Source organism: Poecilia formosa, unplaced genomic scaffold (assembly GCF_000485575.1).
Source record: "Poecilia formosa unplaced genomic scaffold, Poecilia_formosa-5.1.2 Scaffold175, whole genome shotgun sequence".
Classification (NCBI taxonomy): domain Eukaryota; kingdom Metazoa; phylum Chordata; class Actinopteri; order Cyprinodontiformes; family Poeciliidae; genus Poecilia; species Poecilia formosa.
In genome coordinates, this window is record NW_006800114.1 from 998,812 (window position 1) to 1,020,607 (window position 21,796).

Here is a 21,796-nt window from a genome sequence, read left to right on the forward strand (position 1 = left end):
TGTTTCTGTTTGCTATGGAATTGCTGAAATTCTAATTATGAAAATAAATGTGCTGAATTTTTTTTTTGGGGGGGGGGATAAAAAGTTTTTCCTATCTGTTCTCAGAAGTAACAGGATATGGGTCACTATTTATTTGAAAATCTTGCTTATTGAGTTTACTTTCTTGAATTTGAGCCCAAATCGGCTCTTGAGTTTAACTCCCTGGACGTTTTTGGTTCCACACTTCTGACACCTTTGCTTTCAGCTATTTATAAGCGATCCTTGGCTTGGATTCTAGGTGCAAAACGGCATCTAATTGTAAGATGTCTCCTCCTTGTCAGCTGTTTCTGTCCTTAATTGGAAACCCAAAGAGCTGACACACTCGACCTGAAAGCCGATCCATGAAGGCAGACCTTCCTTTCACCAGCCTTGTCACTTACTTCATCTGGCCGGTGCTTCAGTTGAGCTTGAGTCACCATCAAGTGTGATGACCCATGAATAAACCTGCTGCTCAAACCGTGTGGAGGAGACGTCGGCTCCAGATGTCAGTCTGAATACTGAAACACAGCTCCTGTTTTGTCCCCGAGATCTTTTTTTTTTTTTTTTTTTTTAAACAGAACAGTTCTGTAGGTAATTAGAAAATAGATCTAAAATCTCTGAGAGTGCACTCTTTGGTTGTAGGAGTGCAGCAGATTGGAACAAGAAATGAAAACTCAAGAGTACTCTTTAGTAGATGAAGGACAATCATGCTGTTCATTATTTGCTGATTTTAAGGAGTCTTTCCATCGCCTCATACCCAAGGATGGTGGCGCTATTGTGATTGATCATCAGTATAAATTTACAAACTTGGTCTAATACATTGCTGTGGGGAGTAATGACAGTTTCTAATATTGTTAGAAAAATATCCACAGGAAGATTTGACAAATGCAGACCTGCTGAATTTGAATATCTTGGCATAGTGTGTAATTTGCATGGCACATGATAGTTTCTCATGTACAGGGGGAAGAAAAGTTAGCCATGGAGTTTGAGAGCCTGACAACAAATGACTGCTTTTTTTTTTTTTTTTTGGTCATGCAACTTCAACAATTAGAGCCAATTTCAGTATTTTGGCTCATTGAGCTAGATTATGATTAGCCTCGATAGCAGTGTTATTACATACAGCAGACATGCTAACCCGTGTAGCTTGTAGCTGTAATTGGGAAAAGTAAAGTTTTTTTCCTTCTCCACTTTAGCCATAATGACTGTCAGCTTACAGAAACATGAGAAGTAGGGGAGTTTCACTCTACATGTCAAAACATTTAACTCAAAGAAACTTTTTGTCTTCGCAATGCCATTAAACTGAGTTTATGCAGCATACATTCTGAAATTATGTTTTAGACCGTGTAAAAAAGTTGAGGTTATTTCAGTCACACTTTTTAGAGTGGGCTTGGTGTTCCATTTTTATTCTCCCCCCAAGAGCTGGTTTCTGCCAGTATGATTGGTTACCTAGAAGAAAAGAAAGCATTGGCAATAAGTGGGGAAAAAATGCTATGTTGTTGCAAGCGCTCTGTGGAGGCGATGTGTGTGTTTGGGTGGAGGGCTTTGGAGATGAGATGGTCCCTTCAAGAGATTCTTGGCCGTAGACAAAGTCCTTGTACCCGATAGCTTGATCCATCATTGTGAAACTACAAATGAAAGTGGTAAAACAATTTCTCCACCGCCTGCTTTTACCCTCAACTCATCCCAGACTCTTGCTCATTCAGCAGACTGTTCTACCTGTTGACCTCCAAGCTCTGCAAAATGACTTCTTCCTTCATTTCCACCACCCTGTCTCACCCTGGTTTCCTCCTGCTCTTCATTTTCCTTTAGATCTTTGGGAACCAAGAGAAAAATACAGACTGAGAAGACTTTAATGAACCGCATATCTTTTATTCCTTTGATAATGCACTGCTAATGTGTCACACAAAAGATTGGCAGAACAAAGGGAACCTAATTACCTGAATAATTCAGACTTTGAGGAATTGGGCCATGACTATTCCTTCTACAACACTGTGTACTGGATGCATGGATCTGAGTCAGCTTGTTTGGTGCAAGAGTGTCTGCCTCACTGTTTCCCATTTTGTTAAGTTACAACCTCAAACTTTAATGTATTTAATTGAGATTTATTGTGATGGACCAGCTCATTGTATTGCATATTTATTAGGGATGCAATGCTTTCTTTGAACAGTGGAGAAAATGGTAAAACTAATTATGCTGACAATACGAACAGCTTTTTTTTTTTTTAAACCAGGTCAACTGGACTTTATTGTGACGACAACAAATCAAGATAAATTTATCACGATAAATGACAAATGATACGATAAATGCCTAGACCAAGTCATGAGTTTAAGGACTTTAGACGCTGTTATTTGTCACAAAGGATTTAGGATTTGATTTGGACTTTCATACCAATAAGGAATGACTTCACTGCAACTTGAACCCTTTGACTTGATTATTTTACACCAAACAGAAAATGTTATAAAGGAAAATTCCTTGGTGTGCAACTGTGGATATGTTGTTCAGCCTGCTGCATTCCTTCCCATTTGCCAATATTTTCTCCTGCTGTTGCTGCAACAAGCACACGCTGCTCATACTCTGCTGTTTACCTGTTTTTCTTCTCTGTCCTACGGAGACAGCAAAAACTCCGTCTGTGTTAGAGAGGTCCTGTCAGCCAGCGCCATCAGGGAGCTGAGCACAAAGTCGGAAAAAGAAGAAAAAAAAAGTGTTTATCAGCAAAACGGTGGGTAGTCGAACCATGATTTTTAAATCCAAACAGAATCAAGTGTCTAAGACTGATTCTTAATTTTAAGCATGGAAACAGTAGCTGTGTTTCCATTACAAATGCTGTCTATATTCCGTTAATATAAAAAAGAAACACAATTTTGTAATTGCAGTTTTTCCTTTAAATGAGAAATAATAACGTGATAAGTCATTAAACATGCCGCGGCATCATTCTGGGGAAAAGACGTCATCTTTGTCTTCTTCCAGTTGATCAAGAGTCTTGTGTGACATGAAAAAAAGTGTCATATCACACAGTGTATTTTTACAAAATGCACACATTTTGATACGGTTGAAAAGCTTCATCAGCTGTTTTTTGACACAAAAACGTATCAAGAATCTTTTTATTTTTATTGAAGTGTTTCCGTTGAGCAAAGTTATTTTCGTGAACCTGTGCATATCTGGTGCACATGAACTTTTTATCTTTTAATTTTTTCCTTCAGTGTCCCTTTAGGAGCTTTGAACATTATTTTCCTAACAGTACCAGATGTTTTGTTTGGTTTTTAGGTTAATATTTAATGCAAGAAGCAACAACAACATTGATTTTTGAGATACTTTTGAAGTTCACTTTCTCTTGGTTGTTCAAACAAAAATATCTCAATTATTTCTGATTTAACAATTTGTTTAAGGCACCAGATAAAAAAAAATTAGGATGTTATACAATGACTTGCTTATTAATTTTAGATTGAAATGTCAGTAATGGTCATACAGGGAATTCTCAGATTCATTTTCCTGCTTATTTTTTTTTCTCACTTTTAAATGATAGTGGCATATCTTCTGCTGTTGCATTAATCTGATAAATGTTTGAGTTTTCAGCGTTTTGGCCGCTGTAACAGTCAGAAAAGGTTTCCTCTTAATTTATTGAATGAATTTTTGTTTACAAGGTGCTTCCCCTGCCGAACGTGGACTGAACTGCATTATGGGTCATTTGTGATGATTGAACAGCGCAGCAGGCTGGAAGTGCAGACAGGAAACCGGATGACACACTTTCATCCATTCACACCCCTTATTAGCAGCTCGCCGCTTCAAATCAGTGCGTACAAACACACAACGGCGCGCTCGTGTTGAGCGATATAAATGCGTGTTGTTTGGCCACAATCTGGTGTTCCCATAAGCCTCCTGCCTGTCCTCCTCCTTGTCAGACATCGTTCTTCCAGCATATGTTCAGTTTTCTTTGCAGCAGCACATCAAGCACCTGGAGGCAGGTGGGGGGCGATGGCTGGGTGGCACTTTGACACGCTGTTTCCAGCTGACAGCGTCAGGATAATCACTTCAACACTGCCATGAAATTTTCTAAAGCTATTCCCCAAATGTCAATCTGACTTTACCTGCATGACGTGTGACTGTGGAATTTTTTTGTTGTTGTTTTTCTTTTTTGTTTTTGTCTTGCCCCCTACCTCTTCCCACATTTCCTTCCATCCTCTTTCGCTGCTGCACACCTCACTCTCTGATTTGACAGCTGCTGTTCTTAATTTTCTCCCTGGCTATTTCCAGAGGATCCATCTGGTGCTGCTTGAGGTGAGGGACGAATGGGAAGAACGCTCACACACAGACATCAGATGCTGGAAAATACATGTGGGAAAGAATACTTTCCTGTTTCAGATTTAGTTTTTATTTCTTCTGCTCATTATTGACAATAAAACCACCAACTATAAAGTCTTAAATGGATCCACAATTAGTTGAACAAGTTGGCCTATATATGCTGTAATTTCCCACATCATAAAAGGAAGAGCGCTGTGGGAAAGAGCCAAACTTCTAAAGGACTCCCATTAGTGCCCAGAACATTTCTCTCTATAAGCCTGAGACATATGAGCGAAAATGATGAAGGATCAAATAGGTGATCTTTACATTCGCAAGCTAAAACTAAATGCCGTTGCCGACAGTTTTTTGTTCCACTAGAAAATGAAAATTCTTTTAGGTCAGTGAACGCCACACTGCTACTAGGCTACGCTTAGAGCACTGTGGCTGTTGAGAGTGAAGAAAACTGAAGCTGTTTTCAGAATGAGTGAACTGTTTGGAGGAAGTGTATTGGAGTTTTACAGGGAACAGTTTTGGGTTTGTTTTTTTTCTATGACAAGGCGAGAAACCTTCCTTCATGCTGTGAGAAAGCGACAGAGAGCAAGCCTTTCTGTAGAGAACAGGGTGACCGAACATGTTGCAGCAAACTTGCTCAGTTTTATTCTTTTAAGTTTCTGTCTGTCAAAGAACATGCTGAATTTAGAAATGTTGGCAAACTTTACGAAATCTCATAAATAAAGGTAAGGGTTTATTTTCTCCAAGTGCAGTTAAGCCCTTAAATTATCTAAACAGCTGGCAGATTGAAAGTTATGTCCATTCATCCAGGATGTTTTGATATTACATGTAGTCAATTACCTCTTAAAAGAGGAGTATCAGTTTTGAGAAAATTTTTTTGGTAATGTTATATTAATCGGTAATTCTGCTGCAATTTGTGATGATTGTAGAAGCCAATAAAATGTATCCTGGTCTTTAGAAGGTGGGCTCCTGGGCTGGAAACCATTTGGTGCCCTGTGTACTAAAAGAAAATTATTTTGTTAATGCAAATTACAATCCATTAATAGATATTTCTATACATAATTAGCTATGCATTGGTGATGGTATATCAATGTTGTTCCTAAAAAATAACTATAGCTTTATAATTTTCAAATACTTGGTTTTTCAATTTGCAAAGCCTAGTACACTAACTTCAGTATTGACCTTTATCAGCTCAGTAAAAACCATAGTTCATGTCAAAACGGTTAATGGATGTGCATTTTAGTACATTTGGTCAGTATGAATATGGCTATATTTTTGTTTCATGATGTTCTGTTTTCTCCTGTGTTCTGTTGTATGATGATTTTAGTGTTTTCTTAAGTTTGTTCTAAATCAACTTACCTGATTAAAAGTTAAATAAAATTCAATTAAAAAAAATCAATTTGTATTCATATAACTCCCAAAACATAAAACTCATTCAGTTTGGGACCATGACTCTTATATAAAGTACAAAATCTGAATAACATGCATTCATAAAAAAAAATAATAATTTGTGGTTGCCCGCCAAAAATTGTCACTCTGGGCTACTGCCCCTGTAAGCCCTTTCTAAAGCCTTGCCCGGGGTACCATGCTGTGTGTTCTTCCTGGAATCAGCCATGTTGGACATAATGGGCTGAAAGCAGCTGACCGGATTGGATGGAAAGTGCTGACCTGTGTAGGTGCTCCTGAAAGTGGCCAATTACCGCCTCTCGTTCTCTCTCTGACTGAAACGCATAACTCTGCAGCTCCACAGGGTGAGCCAGGTGCTGATAACTCTCTTATTCTGTCCTACTCTCCTTTCTCTTCCATGTTGTTGTGCTGTAGGCAGTTTGGTTTAGTGCAGACGGGTCCTGGTTGGAACATTGTTTGTTTTCTGACAACTTGCTGACGGAGCGATCCTCCTCCGGCTCTTTTATGGACCCACCCCCCTGACTCGCCCCCTGCAGGTGGGGCTCTTTCATCTCAGAGGGGCTAACGACAGCTCTTATCCTATTGATCCACAACACAGACCTCCATTCTGCCGTCTTTCCACATTTTCTATCTTTCACTTCATCCATTTCTTTTATCCTCCATTCACTACTCCTTTTTCTTCTCTCTTCCTTCTTCCACCTGTCTTGTTGTTCTTCCTTTTCCTTTCTCTTCCTCCTTTTCATTTTTGCCTTCCTTTTCTCAGTTTTTTCATCATTTTCTCCACCCTTCTTTTCCTCCATTGTTCCCTCTTTTCTTCCATCCTTTGGACCTTTGTTTCCTCCTCCCCTCTTCTTTCCTAACGTCCTTCCATTAGTTGTTTTGTTTTCATTCTTCCTTTCCTCCTTACCGTCTTTCATTTCATTCTTCGGTTTTTCTACCCTCCCATTTTTTCCTTCGGCCTTAAATTTTCTTCCATACTTCATTCCTTCTTTCTGTTACGTTTCTTCTTCTCTCCCTCACTTCTTTCTTTTTCATTTGTTCTTTCTTTGCAATTGTGTTCCTTCCTTCTCCCCCTTCTCCGCTTTCCTCTGCATCCTTCTTTTTCCCCCCCATCATTTCGTTCATCTTTTTTTTTTTTGCTCCATATTGAAACATCTTCCGTCAGTCCTCTCGATCGTTCATGTTAATAGATTAAAAAGTGGATCAGAAGATTGGTGAAATGTGGAATCTGAGTGTGAGGAAGTGCAGGAAGCCGAGCAGGGATGGTGTCTGTCTGCCGGAGAACAGAAACGGAGGATTTTCTAGCTGAGCCTCGGGGAACTGAGCCTGCCAGACTCTCTCTCTCCGTCTCACCTCGTTTTGTTTTGTCGGCTAGAACACGCTGTCCCTCTCGGGTTTACTTACATCCCTCCACTTATTCCTCCTTAAACTTCTCAACTATCCTTTTTGTCCTCCTGTTTCTGCCTCTCCTCCGTCCCCCGAGCGTTGCAGCGGTGCTCGGCCGTGTGGAGCCAGAAGCATGTGTCAGTGCCCTGCCAGGACCAACACTCCTCCATGCCAGTTAATGACACTTCCAAGCATCCCAAGATGCACATCAGGCCCGGCTGCCGGCTGAATCAACGGGAAAAAGTCTGACTTTGGCAGCGCTCCCGGTGGCAGGGAGCATTGGAGGTGACATCAGCGACTCGGGGATGATGCTGTTCTGGCAGCCTCTTCCTCCCACGCTCTGTCACCATCATCGATTTCCACCGCGGATGTTGTGACAGGGGAGGGGGAGAGAGGGTTTGGAAATCCAGCAGATAAACTAGATATATTTGGCAGAGCCGTCAAAGTAGTCATGAAGAGGAGAGAAGGGCTTTGTTAGGAAAGCCTCCCCATACTGCGCTGATTACCGAAGCCAGAGCAGCTTGTGTTTCTTACCGCTCCGTGTTTTAATACAGCCATCTTTGGAGAAGACGGATGAATGGGAACGACTCTTAATAATCGTCTAAATTAAAGCGCTCCATCCTCACACCAGCTAACAGCCTCGTTCCGTGGGATCATAGAAGTATGACGTGACGATGCCCGCAGGCGGAAACGCAGGCGCTGGAGCCAAATGAAATGTTTTATTATCCCTGTGATCCTCCGGAGATTTGTCCTCACACACACAGAGTTCAGTCACTTTCCATCAACATGTTAGCCCAACGACAAAAAGATCATTCACTGTTTATGTAGCAGCCAAACTTTAATGTATTTTAGGAAGATTTTATGTGATGGACCACACTGTTTGGATGAGGTTTAATTTTTCATCTCAGTCATTTCCTTTAGCTTTCATAATGGCATTAAATCCTAACAAGGTGACAAAATTAAACAAGTTTGAGCGCTGGGAATTCTTTTGCAAGAGACACTATTTTTTTCCTGTTATTCTTTATAGACAAGGCTTTTTTCCTTCTCTTTTATCCTTATTGATTTATATAGCGCTTAATAGCAACCACCTATTGTGACTGAACACTTTGCAGTAAAAATGACATAAAAAAAAAAAAACACAAAACAACAATAAAAACAAGGGAAATGCCACTATGCTACACCGGATTGGATGGAAGGTTTGTTTGGCAACTTCACTCAGGTTTAGTGTCTTATCAGTAGTTTAGTTCAGGTGATTAAATCTATTGTTACAGAAAACATCAGCAAATTAGATGACGTGTGTTTAGATCTGGCCATATGTGATAGATTATCATCACAGGTGTAGAGTTCTGCTTAAGTTCTGTATTTGTCACCATCTGTAAGAATCCAGATCTAAGGAATATGGGAACTTTTTTCCCACTTTAAAAACAACACGAGTCAGCTTAAATGAAGATATATTAAAAGATAATTAAACCCAAATTTATTAAGTGGATAAAAGAACCATCCCATACTCTACTGTTAGATAAGACTACTTCCCTAAGGGAACGGAGGCTGTTAGAAAAAATGTCTAACGGTATATGAAGTGTTGATTTAAGCAGAGTAATGAGGACAATGGTGTCTAAGCTACAAATGTTCTCATTCGATCCCAGGTGTCCTCAGTGTGCTGCTGTAGGGCTTTTTAAATCGGTATCAGAGTAATATTAGCTGCTGTCTGCAATTTTTTTATTTTTAAGTTTTGCACAACTATTTTCTTAATTTACAGACTAAATCATTTATCTATTTACTCAGATGCCACCCTGGAAAAATTCCAGATTTAAAGTTTGACGTGACAACTGTGATTGTTGTTTTTTTTTTATCTGCACATGAAATTAAGTCATGTTGAAAGAGGATGTGAGAATTATCAAAGAATGATATTAGAACAGACGAAACATGCTAACGTTAGCCTTCTAGTTCTATAAGTAAAAGCTGCTTGACACGAAGATATTGCCAGCAGGATGGATGCATTTATTACAGACAGATCGGTGTAAAGCCAATCATGTTTATGGTGATTTTCCAAAAAAGAATTGAGCTTTTTTTTGTGTTTTAGCTAGCTAACCACCTCTAACTAATGCAGACCATATTACACTGAATACTAATGTGTTATTTTGCGGCGATAGTGGCTCAGGAAGTATAAGTTTGTCCTGTACTTGGTGTTGCTGGTTTGAAACATTGCTCTGTTGGTCAATGTGTCCTTGGGCAAGACACACCTTGAGATCCCAGTGGTGCTGGTTGCATGGCAACCTCGTTTTTGTCAGTCTTTCTCAGACTTTGTTGGTAATTGGTTTTAGCTGGAAGTGTTTTGTTTTGTTTTGTTGTTTTTTTAAAGTGAGTTGAATAAGTATAGGGAACTTATTCAACTCATCATCCCAAAGTGTACATGTGAACTGTTCAGGTCCATGTCATTATGTTAGTGGTTTTGTTTGATAGAAGGTTGCTTTTGACTCCACAACCACCAGGCTTAGCAAGTTTTTCTGGAGGAAACCTTGGTTAGCCCCATGTATATATTAGAACAGTTTTCTAGCCTTCTTTCTGGACTAGCCATGCACACATGCTAGTGCTGTACTATTTTGTGCTTTTAAAGGACAAAAATATCTTGAAGCATTTCAGGAATTTTGGGTATCTTATTTTTAACCGATGAAATGAAGTGGTGAATAATTTTAGCAGGTTTGAAACTGACTTTGAAGTATCTTAATGTACCTTAACAACAGTTTCCTACTTGCATCCAGATGATCTATTGTCAATTAAAACCAACTAATTTGTCTAAGGTTTGGAGACCTGCCTCTTGTTGAGTGGAAACTATTTTTGGCTTGTTAGCCACACATGACTTCAAGTTTTGCTCAAATCAGAAACCATTAAAACTCATAATGGTTTTTCCCTTAAGGCGAGCAATGTCTTTGGTTTAATGATGAACAAATGCCTTTCATGTAGAGTTCAAGCTGAGGGTTCCTAAGGCAACCGCTGGCTAACCCCTTTTGTTTGAAGTGTGAGTCATGTTTGACCAGTTATTTTACCTGCATACATAGAAAACAATAAGAAATAAACATTATAAGGACTGTGTAAGCTTTAAATACATTAAATGTGGCTGATTTAAATCCTTTTGTTTTCTTAGTTTTCTTAGTTTTGTGTGCTTTCTGTTGGTTACTTTACTTTTCAGATTATTTTTGCAGTCATCTTTGGATATGTTCCAAACGCAAATTTACTGCTACAGTCAGATATAAAGCCTTGCCATAAATATATAAGCAATTAACTTATGTATAGCTGGATTTAGCTTTTCAAACCGTTCACCAACAAGAATTTTCTGCAAATGCTAAACAGGTGATTTCTATGTAAACATCAAATCAAATCTGAAGAACGTCTTTATTCCATCAATGCACTGATCTTTGGTTTTACTGGATCTTACAATACATGTCACTTTGCATTTAAAGTATCTTCCTATTATAGCAATGCTTACTCCAACAGAAATATGCATTTAAATACAACACCAGTGCAGAGCTAGCTAAACATTGCCTGAAGAATTTATTTTAGTTCCTATATGTTGCATGTTTGAAATAAAGTTATTCTGGAGGGAAACATGACGAGAGGAAACAGAACTGCTGAGGAAACGGTCTTCACCCACTTCAAAATAAGAGCATAAATATAATATGAACGTTTAACTAGTGGAGTAATTCGTAAGTCGATGACTAAAACTTCAACACAGATGTCCAAGTTTATTCAACTCAAGATTTACAAAACAGCCAAGTAAATTAGCACTTTAGAAGTTATCAGGAAAAACTAATTTAGGGCAAGCTAAATGCGCTAAACATTTTCAAAGTTAGCTAAAGAGCTAAAGCACCAAGTGAAAAATTTGCTCTGCACATTAGTGATACTGTACCCACAAGTGAACTAATAAGAACTCAATACACCTCCATAAATCTGGAGTTTAGAAGTTATGTAGAGGATGGATCAACACTAAATATTTAATTAATTATTGTGTGACAGCAATGCAAGGTGACGAGTTGCTTTCCGCACCAATAACTGACCAGGACAGTATCCATGTATCAAATTGGGAAATACCGCTCAAAGACTACCAGATGGGGCCAGGGATTAGAGTTCATCAACCCAGAATTTCATTATGAATTCATACAGGCCTGCTATATAGCTCAGTGCATTTCTAAAGGGTTACTTGGAGAACCTTTCTTGAAAGGCATCTCTGCTTGACTTGCATAATTTGCCTGTGATTCACGGCGTTATGAAGTGTGCCAGTCGCCGTAGAGCAGAGGAACGTCTCATTCAGAACACTTTGTCCTTCCTCGCGAAACATTAACCTCCACCAGTCTGCCCCGTAGTGACAAGGGATCCAATCAACTTCCACGCTTTGCCAACCCCCCAATGTCTCCTTCATCTGAGACTGTGACACAAAGAAATTAACACCCTGCATATTCATCACTATTACCAACAAGGAGACTCTGGATTTAATTGAATATGTAGCAGCACGAGAGAGTGAAGTGGGGCTCGGCTCATTGCTTCGTTGAGGCATGGCTCAGTCGCCGGGTCTCTTTGTGGAAAGATAACAAATACCAGGCTGGAGAGATGTCACGTGCAAATCCCTCGTCTAACTATTCTTCTGGAGCAAAAGCTGCTTTGAGATTTGTCATGATGATGAAAAAAGAAAGTAGTTTGGATTATAGTTCCTTTCCACAGACCAGACACCCCTTCACATTTTCAACACTAAGCACATTTAAACACTGAAGCTGCAGCTCATTCTTCTTTGCCTTGAAGCTCCAGTTTGATAACAATGGACAGAGGTTGTCCTGACATCAGTTTTCAAATGTTGACAGTTTCTTAGTTGGATTTAGTTCTGGGCTTTGACTAGGCCATTCAAAAACATGAATTGGCTTTCATCTATGTCAAGCTTTTCAATGTCTTACCCGTTACATAATTCTTACCCGTCTAATAAAATATTCTTTTATTAGAATATTTCATTGGAACCATTCAGTCGGTGTGTTCTTCATAACAGTAGAAATACGAGACATTCTTGTATAGTCTGAGTTTGTATTGAGTCCAAATACACATTTGATATTTGCATATGTATAATCATATTATACGAACATCTAGGTCAGAATAAAATAACCAAACAGTTAAATTGGCATACTATTAGGAGACGGAAAGAAAAACAAAAAAGCTCTAAAAGGTGCAGTAGAAACAATCACATTTTCAAACCTCAATGATTTTCTTTAACCTTGTCAATCAGGGTCACACAAATCTTATTTAATTTTCTTCACCAATAAATTTTGCTTCTTTAACAAATAAAATCATGATTTCCCTCAGTGTATTATAAGCCTGGCAGGCAACCAGGCTTTAATTGCCCTCCCACCAGGCTAAGCATTGTTTATTTTAATATTTTATACACCAGTAACAATGACAATAAAGACGGATTAAGCTAGGTTTAACATTTGTCTAATCCAAAATATGACACTTGGACTATGTTCTTTTGCAAAGGAATACAATAGATATCTATTTTGGGGGAGTGGGGGGGCATGTGAGAGACAAATCTATAAAAATATGGTCTTTCTGGCCATATTTATGACCACCACTCAAGAGAAACAGGGCAGGATCCATTGAAATATTTTGTGCAATAATTTTTGCTGTTTTCCAAACCTCCTTTCAATGAGCCCTGATTTTGTTGCATTGCCATAAGCAACGTAGATTTTGATTACTATTTACATGTACAAGCACTTCTACTATAATTATACAGGGGTAGTCACATGAACAGCCATTTCATCCATTTCTCAGTTTGATACATATTTGAATACCAACATTCCTTCCCATTTTGTTTCATTATAAACGCCTAAATCCTAATAAAACTCAAGAAAAGCTCAACAGATGTTACCTTTGCTAAACATTGTGTAAATAAGAAGCCTAAATCACAGCCTCCGCTTGGATGGAAACCCCTCGAATATATTGGCTTGCAAAGTAACGGGGGGTGGGGGGGTACAAAGGATGTGTTAACGAAGCTCTTATGCACATTTAATGTGAGAGTGGAATCAATGCCGCCGGTTGAACGTAGCACCTCATTGTTCTTAGCACTCGTCTGCTTCGTTGTTGGTGCTTCAGTGGAGTGATTGCAGCAGTTAGCTGTTAACGGGGAGGAATGAGCCCTCAATGCCGACTAATAGGTGCACTTCCAATGGCACAAAAAGCCCACTCCAATCAGCCACCAGGCTTGAGGGAGGGAGGGAGGGAGGAGGACTCAGAGGTCCTTCTGGGACACGGCGGGCCTCGGCGAACCGCAGGGTGTGAGGATAAAACGGCGAGAAGGTGAGGGAGCAGAGCGGACAGGCCGAGCCTTCAGACGGGAGGAAGAAAGCGGGAGTGTCTGACAGGGATCAAAGGTGCACTCGACGAGGACTTGTCTCGTCTTTCCCTTTGACGGGGCTAAACTGGTGGGGAAGAGAACGAAGAGCGAAAGATGCTGTAGATCCATAACAGGAGCTTAATCCTTTTACCTGCAGCTCTGTCACTCTGAACGCCTCAACAGGCTTCAGGCTCGGCTCGCTCCAGCTCCGCATAAAACATGATTTGCTTTGCACTTTCCCTGAAAGCTGCATGAATTTGCAATGCAATATGTGCGGCTCACTTTTTTTTTCTTTTTTCTTTTTTAAATCAAGTGAAGTGAGTGACAAGCTGGTAATTAGGTTGCTCGGATGTGAACGACTGAAAAGAAACGTTGAAATGTAATGAAAAGTGTGTATCTCTAAAGCCTGACAAGTAAATTTGACAATGGGGTGAATTAATATTAATAAAACAGAGTGAGTGACTGGGTGAAATAATGGCTTTGTAAATTAAGATTCTCAATAAAAAAGAAAATAAAATAAAAAACCAGGGCGAACAGAGCTTGAGAGTTTGGACTAAAAGGAAACCCTGAGCTGATCTGGGATCTGCAGAGTCATGCCTCGGAGCATAAAACCCTAAAAGCTGCCATAGAAAATCTTTTGTTCTTAAACTGAAAAGTAAGTTTCAGACTGAAAGTGTCTGAGATATTGTTTCAGTCTCATGATCTGAATAGCATTCCAGCTTCTCCAAGTGTTGTAGGGAAAAATTAGAAATGGTTTCAACAATCACCTATTTAAACTTAATTGTTCTGTTAGAAGATAGCTGTATCAGAAGTGGAAAAAGTGAATCTGTGCATCCCTACTAACTAATTTCTGTGTCAGTTTTATTTTTTTCTGACATTATTGTAAGTTACTAATATGGGCTGTGGTTAAAACACTGCCTGTTAACAGGAAGTAGTTGAGTTGCCTTCTTGTTTTGTCTGTTTGGTTCTTTTAATATGAACGTTACATATTGGTTACATTAAAATTGAAGTATACCTCATTTTATTTATGTTCCTGCACTTTGGATACCAGGTAGAGAAGATGCGGTTTTACAGTCTTCCAACCGTTATAAGAAAAATCCCGCCATACATTAACGGCTAGCCACTAATGATGCTGATGTTAGCATCTGATTCCTGGTTTCCCATCGGGGCTAAACTGAAAGCTGGACTGAATGTCACTATTTCTCATTCAAATCTATAAAATGTTCAAGAATTTTATTTTTAAATGTATTTTTCAAAAGGAAAAAATTTCCTTTTTTATGCTTAGTTTGATTTGAGCATGAAGTAAATTATTCTACACTGATTTCAGATTATTTGAAACAGCTGATTTGTAAAACAAGCAAGTGAAAAATGAAAAAAAAAATATTTAAAAGAATAACTTTATTATAAAACACTACTTTGCTGTGCTGTGGTCCATAACATGCTCTTCTAGTTTTATAGAGTTTTCCATGTTCGTTATGTTTCGCCGGATAATCCCATGCACTTCTACCAATGGCAGCAAAACAACCTCAAAATAATATAAAATGTATGAATCAGTGAGATGTGGCCCTTCTGTATCCAATTTGGATTCAACGATGTGGCACCGATACATAAATCCAACAAAATGTTTGCAGACTATGGAAGAGAGTGCATTCAGACAGGAGCAGTGATCAAGAAAAATTAGATTTTTTTTTTTTTAAAGAAATAGTCAGACATGAGGCTCCTCGGCTTGATAATTGAGATTGACCTGCGAAGAAAAGACTTCTTCTAGTTATTGTCAGGAATTGAATACAGTGTCTGTCATGCTTTGTGCACATTGCAGGTTAACCTGAATTAGATTTGAGTGGCAGTGTAATTATCTGGGTTTTATTTAGAACAATGTTAGTTCTCACAAAAACTTTTTTTCGCTCTTTTTTTTTTTTTACTTTGACATCTTTTGTCTGGATAATTTTTTCTTTGAGGAGTCTCAACAATTTTAACCCTAAATCTGTGCTTCTGAAAAAACATATCACAATAAGCTTAACCTAAACCTCCCTGTAATTTCTTCTTTCTTTTTTTCTTCTTTTTGTCCTGTCTCCTGCTTTCAGTTGTAAAACTTAATTAGCCGGCTGTCTGCTATAAGAACTTGCTCATGGTTGAGGGAACATCTTGCTGCTTTATTACCAGACATTACTTTCATAATCTACACTGATCAGCACAAGTTTGACTTGGGATGTGTAATTTGTTTGCTCATTCATGTGTCACTTCAAATATGTCAGACTCCACTAATCTCACGTTGGCTAAACATGCAGAGAGATCTACCTAATTTCCACATTAAAATAGATTTAAGATAAATGTATTTTGAGATTAAATCAAGGTGCTATTTTATTTTTTTTAGTAAGGTGATGTGCTCTATATAATAGAATATAAGATAAGAAAATTGCATTAAGCCTGAAATACAAACTTGGAAACACCATTAAATCTACATAGTTCATAGTCAATATGTGTGTTAATATTTTAGTACTTTTTTTAAATCAAAGGCAAGAGTTTTAAATGTAACCCAGGAACCAGTACAGTCATTCTGGTCAATGTTTCTGGCACTGGTCAGGACTCCTGCAGCAGCATATTGAATTGATTTAAATTTTTAAGACTTATGTAATCTCTTAAATTCGTATGTCTAAATTTAAGGCCATAAGATGATTTAAATTTATTTTAAAAAATATAAGTTGGCCTGAAATACAATAATCTTGTTAATATAGTTTTATATTTTCTCACAGGACTTTTCTATCGGACAACGTTTTGGGTTGCACATTGGACATCTTACGTTCTTTGACTTGAGGCAGTTGAAGCTGCCAGTAAGCTAGATGCTAACACACCCTTGCTAGCTAGCTTTATTGCGTCTCATAGGTGATGGTGATGTCATCGGTCGTTTGACTGGAAAAGGACAGGTGATTGTCGTCTCTTTATACAAATTTCACATGAAACAAATGGAAATGAAGTAACATCCTTTCCTGTATGTTAAGAACTTTATGCACAAATTCATAATCAGTTGGATGTTCATTCAGCTCTAGTTCACCACTGTTGCCAACCCCTAAGAGGCTTTGTTACAGTGGGGTGAAGGTTGTTGTCCAGATTGGACCTTTTTAGCAAAGTAGTACAGCAGACTCCTACTTCTATACAGGTGAAAGGTGATGGTCACTTATCTATTGAAAGGCTAAGTGTGCAGCACAATGAAGATGACACAATTCATGTTAAAGATTGCCTGAAGAGAGCCTACTCATTAAGAACCATTCATTATGAACCGAGAGGTTACAGAAGCGAAATGGGGCGATATGACCCATTTCTCCTTGATATGCACAGCTGCACTGATTGAAAGTAGGAGAGGAAGAGGAAAAAAAATCTTATTACATTGTGATTCTAATCAGTAATGCAATTTCCATAATTTACTATGCAAGGGGAAAAAATATTTGCAGTAAAGAGGGTTATTTTAAATTTGCACTAGTTGAAAGATGTAAATGGAAACACAAAACTAATGTTTTAGGAGCAGATTAAATGAATGTTGAATCTTTATTAGGTTTGTCTTAATTCTACAGAAGCAAGGAATTATCTCATTTTCTCAAATTAGTTGAATAATGTTTTTTATCACATGTAAATTAACAGTATTTTTTTGTTTTCTCAATTTTATTCAAATTTATATTAGAATGTAGCTGTAATAAAGTTTTTTATGTATTAAATAGGCTATTTATCTTGTCTATAACTGATGAGAAATTAACACAAAGGGGGGTTTATAAAAATACACAGTATGCAGTTTGGCTTTAAAACAAAACATAGCTTCAGTTTTTCTAGTTTTATGGTGTCAAGGCATTTCTGTAGCACCAATACATAAAAAAGCAGCCAAATTCAAATATAAAAAAAGAAATTAAAGTTGAAAACTGGTGACAGAAGTTTTCTGTCACCAGAAAACTTCTGTCTATGCACAGCATAGACCTCACTATGCTGTGCATCATCAGCATAGTGAGGTCATATTAAATAAGAGGCCTGATTACAGAACCTTGAGGAACACCACATGATATGTATTCAGTCAAGCCTAAAACCGAAAGTCATTTGAACCAATCCCACCTTTGTTGCTTATTTAGCTTATGAGTCAGTAGGTTACAATTGGTATAAACGTTGATATAATAAATTTAAAATTGATCTTTTTTTTTTTATGCAGCCCCCACTTAGCTCTAAAATAAACAAAATCCTGTGATTTGTCTCAGCTAAACTTTCCTTACACACCCTGCTTCTACATGAACTCCAATTTCATATTAAGACGTTTTTTTGTTTGTATATTTATAATCTGCCTTTTTAAGGTCCCAAGTTTAAATTCTCGACGATGAATGCTGAGAGCTTTAGAGAGACCCTTAATCTTCATATTTGAGGACTTAATTATCTAAATCTCAGATTCTAATTTAAATCATAATTAGGGTTTTAATAACACAGTGCCTGCTGAAAATGTCAACCATTTACAGCTAACAGTCATGTAACAAACACAAAACAGGTTTATTAAGACAAGTGTGTCTGACTCCCGTAGGTGTGTAATTACAGAAATTAAAGCTGCTTTTCTTCATTTTCAACAGCTTGACATTAACATTCAAAAATCTGGGAAAAATGCTATGGGTAAAACAGAGGGTTGCACATAAGCTACACTATATATGTGCAATTGTTATTCAGCTCCTCTAACTTTGTTCTAAACTGTCAGCCAAGTAAGAAGGAACCAAGACGGGTGAATAACGAGAAAGAAAGAAAATGATGGAGGGAGCAATTCCAGGCTGAATGGACAAAGGACAAAATGTGCTTTTCTTCACCCATTTTATGTTTATTTCCTTAAACAAGGCAGAACAAATGGAAAGAAGCAGAATTACCTGAGAGAGAGAGAGAGAGAGAGAGGGAGTGAAAAAGGTCTGTTTTACCATTAATTTGTGTGGAACAGAGCACAGAAAAGACAAACGGAGTCAGGTTGACATTAATCATGGTGACAGGAGCGTGTTATTCTAAATTCACAAGAGGACTTGCACTGGGTTATCCAAAAGAAATAAATAAATAAATAAAGATGGATAGAGATTTATTTAAAGTGTCTGAAGCCTGAAAGATTTTATTTATTGTATGCATCCAAACTCGGAGGCTTTCCTGGTTAAAAATGGTCTGCACAAAAAAAGAGGGCAAGTTGGTAATGAAGTGGGATTGTTGAAATGGTGTAAACAGATGAACAGATGGGTAAAATAAAATGGGTGAATTAATAGGGTAAAAAATGGATAAGCAGATAGATGGATAATGTAGAAATGGATTGACAAGAAATGGAGGAGTAGGTAACAGAACTGATAGATGAACGGACAGATTGATTAATAAATGAAGTGATGGATGGTTGGTGAAATGTAGGAGGGCTTGGTAGACGGATGGAGTCGTCCAGTGGTGGTGAGTGTTTTCGTACCATGGTGTTTTACATTTCACCTGCTGATGTGAGGTTTGGGTGAACCTACCCAATGTGTTAAGCACAAGGTACAGACCACAATGGTCTTGTACTAATCTAAGTCCTAGATGGAGTTCAGTGGTCTATGGTTGTCAACTCACTCTAAGGCTGTTTTCACGCCTGACAGTCTTGTACACTCGCTTCACTTGGGGACCAAAATTGCAGCATTTGTTACATTTCCAAGTGTTTTTCACTTTTACACTACACTGCCAAACAAACTAAACCTTTTGATTTGTTCCCCCACCTCGCCTATGGGGGCGCTGCACCAAGAAACACTGAAGGAAACGACTAAAAGACCTCTGAAGAAGATGAGTGCAATTTCCTCCTTCAGGAAATGTAAGCAAAAATGGAGTGGTGTTAAATTTCAGCTGTTGGTTGTAGGATTTCTCTTTGGTCTCTGGTGAAAGACAATGAGCCATTTCTCCTGCCAGCATTTGTTTTGGTTGTACTTACCCAGAATGCCCTGCACTTCCTGCTTCTAGAGCGGTCTTCGTTCACATATGCGTTCAAACCATGCCAGAGTTCACTTCAACAGAACTGAAGACTAGGATTTTAGGCAGACCAGAGTTCTGTACTGAGCATTCGTAGAGTCATCTCTACCCTGATGCATTGTACATAACACCTTTTGGTTCAAAGAATCAATTTTTTTTCTTGTCAAGGAATCAGTCAATAGTTCCATTCATATTTTTCACCAGTAACTTGAGCTAAACTGGAAAACTCACCTGTATTTTTTTGTTTTTGATTTTGTTTTCTTCCCCACAAGGTAAGCAGTTTCGACATTAGAACCTCCATAAATGTTTAGTCAGGTTTTCACACCCTCGTCCGAAAGGGTCTGCTTAATAATGCAGAAAATATGTCCAAAAATTCACATCTCTGCTGATCTGAAAGGCTTTAGAGAGACTTCACAAGGAAGAGAGCCGTCTTTTGTGCAAAGCCGGCAGGGTGTGGAATACAGCTTTGCTTTGACAGAGACCCATGTGATCTGGATATGTGGCGGAATTTCAATTGAAACCGAATCCGCCGTGCGGGACGAGTGAAATGTGACCTTGGATTTCATTTCCTTCGCTGCTCTCACCGAGGAGAACGAGCGCCGAACGGACGAAACAGAACGGGGGAAAAAAAAATCAAAGTTAATTTCCATACCTGCTCCTTGTCTCCTCAGTTTGTCGATGTTGCTAACAGCGGCTGACAGGAAGGCTTTGGGACGCCTCAGGGATGAACATTAATTATCCCGTCTGTTCGGTTCCGTATATAAACCGTATCTGTGTTAACCTTTCAGGCCACACAAAGGCAGCGGCCCCCGCCAGCACAGTTAGCAATACAGATCAGTGATCAGCATTGTCGGAGCGCCAGGGGACGTCAAGTCGAAATGTCAGATCTGATGGATGTGGCTGTTGGCCGTCGGATTCGAACCGAAGGGAAAGCCGATTCTCAGCGAAGTCACTCGACGTTTTCTCCGATGTTCACAAACTTGGTTTTCTTTTGAAGGGCGCCGGTTCAAAGCTGTGAATCATGTCGGCTGTAATCACCGTGTCAAAGTAGGAAATTGTCTCTAATTTGATTGGCAGCTGATTCTGAAAGGTCAGAGAAGCCCTGCAGTGCCATTTATAATACAGCAAATACATATTAATCTCTAGGAAAATTATTTTTAATCTTCAAAACTTTTTATAGCCCTGCAACCTTTTTAACACTTTCTTAATTTACAACCACAAAAAATGTCCTCAGTTGGGGTTTTATGTGATAAATCAATACAATATGACATTTAACGGTTAAATGGAGTAAATGTACTGTGTTTCTTTGGGTATTTTTTCAGAACTAAAAATCTGAAAAGTGTGGTGTACATCTGTTTTAAGTCAAAAAGCTACATTTAAAAAAACCCCAAATAGAATACTTTCTATGCTTTACTTTGCGAGTTTAAATTATGGACTACGTTGTGTTGGTCAAAACAATTGAAACCTCAGCTAGATAACTTTAGATTTAACTTTATGGCCTAAAATTTAAAGTTAAAAGGATCTGAGTGTAACGGGTATTAGATATACAAATGAAATTCCTGCTAAAATATGTTTCATAATTGTCCTTTAATTGGTGGTTTTTGGCGCCCCCTACTGGTTGCCTATAAATTTGATGAGAAACCGAGAATTCCACGCAGTCTGTTCAGCAATCTGCTGTGATAAGTCACCAAATCCGGTTCTTTTCTGAGTGGTGTTGGAGGTTTGTTCAAAGGGTAGCTTGAATCTTTGTTACATTACGCAGATAGATAAGTTGACCAGTAAGGAGACTAACTGCGCCATTTGTGTTCGTCAACCACCAATTGCAGTAAATTGTCTAAAATCCAACCAACTGGTCTCCGAGTGTGTTCATGATGGCATGGATAAAAGGAGCTGTCGCAGGAGTTTTAAGAAGGAATCACAGGAGTTACTTTGGCTCACTTTGATTGCTGCAGCCATTAGACGAGATTAGATTGGATGTCATTCTTTTTTTTCATGCATTTCAAGATTAGCCGTGGTATCCTTAGCTTCTTCCTCTGGCTGTGCTCGTCACTCATTGGAGCCGACTGAACGGAGATTCAGATTAAATGTCTTTCTGACTGACAGGTTTTATCTGATAAAATCAACAGTACTAATTTCACTTGACAAAGGAAGGGGAAAAGGCCACTTTAATTTGTCGCTCTGCAGAACTGCTACATTAAAAAAACCGCAGGAATAATGCAGCACAGCAGGCAGGTTTGAATTATGTGAAGCTTTTTAAAAAGCCAATAAAGTGATGATTCCTTTCATGTGTTAACTGAAACCTAATGTGTGTTGCTACAGCTTGATAGACTAAGTAGAGAAAATCACAAA

At 38.5% G+C, this 21,796-nt stretch overlaps 1 protein-coding gene across 8 annotated transcripts in view; it reads left to right on the plus strand.

Moving 5' to 3' along the window:
* The window catches only part of LOC103147185 (beta-1,3-galactosyltransferase 1-like), a 134,990-nt gene that overhangs the window by 42,536 nt on the left and 70,658 nt on the right, over positions 1 to 21,796 (plus strand). Inside the window, exon 1 of one of the 8 annotated variants that reach the window (XM_016678178.1) lies at positions 7,163 to 7,386. The exons of the other annotated variants lie outside the window; for them this stretch is intronic. The gene's annotated coding sequence lies outside the window, so the exon portion shown is untranslated. Of the gene's footprint in view, positions 1 to 7,162; positions 7,387 to 21,796 lie in introns of those variants that run through there. 8 annotated transcript variants of the gene reach the window in all.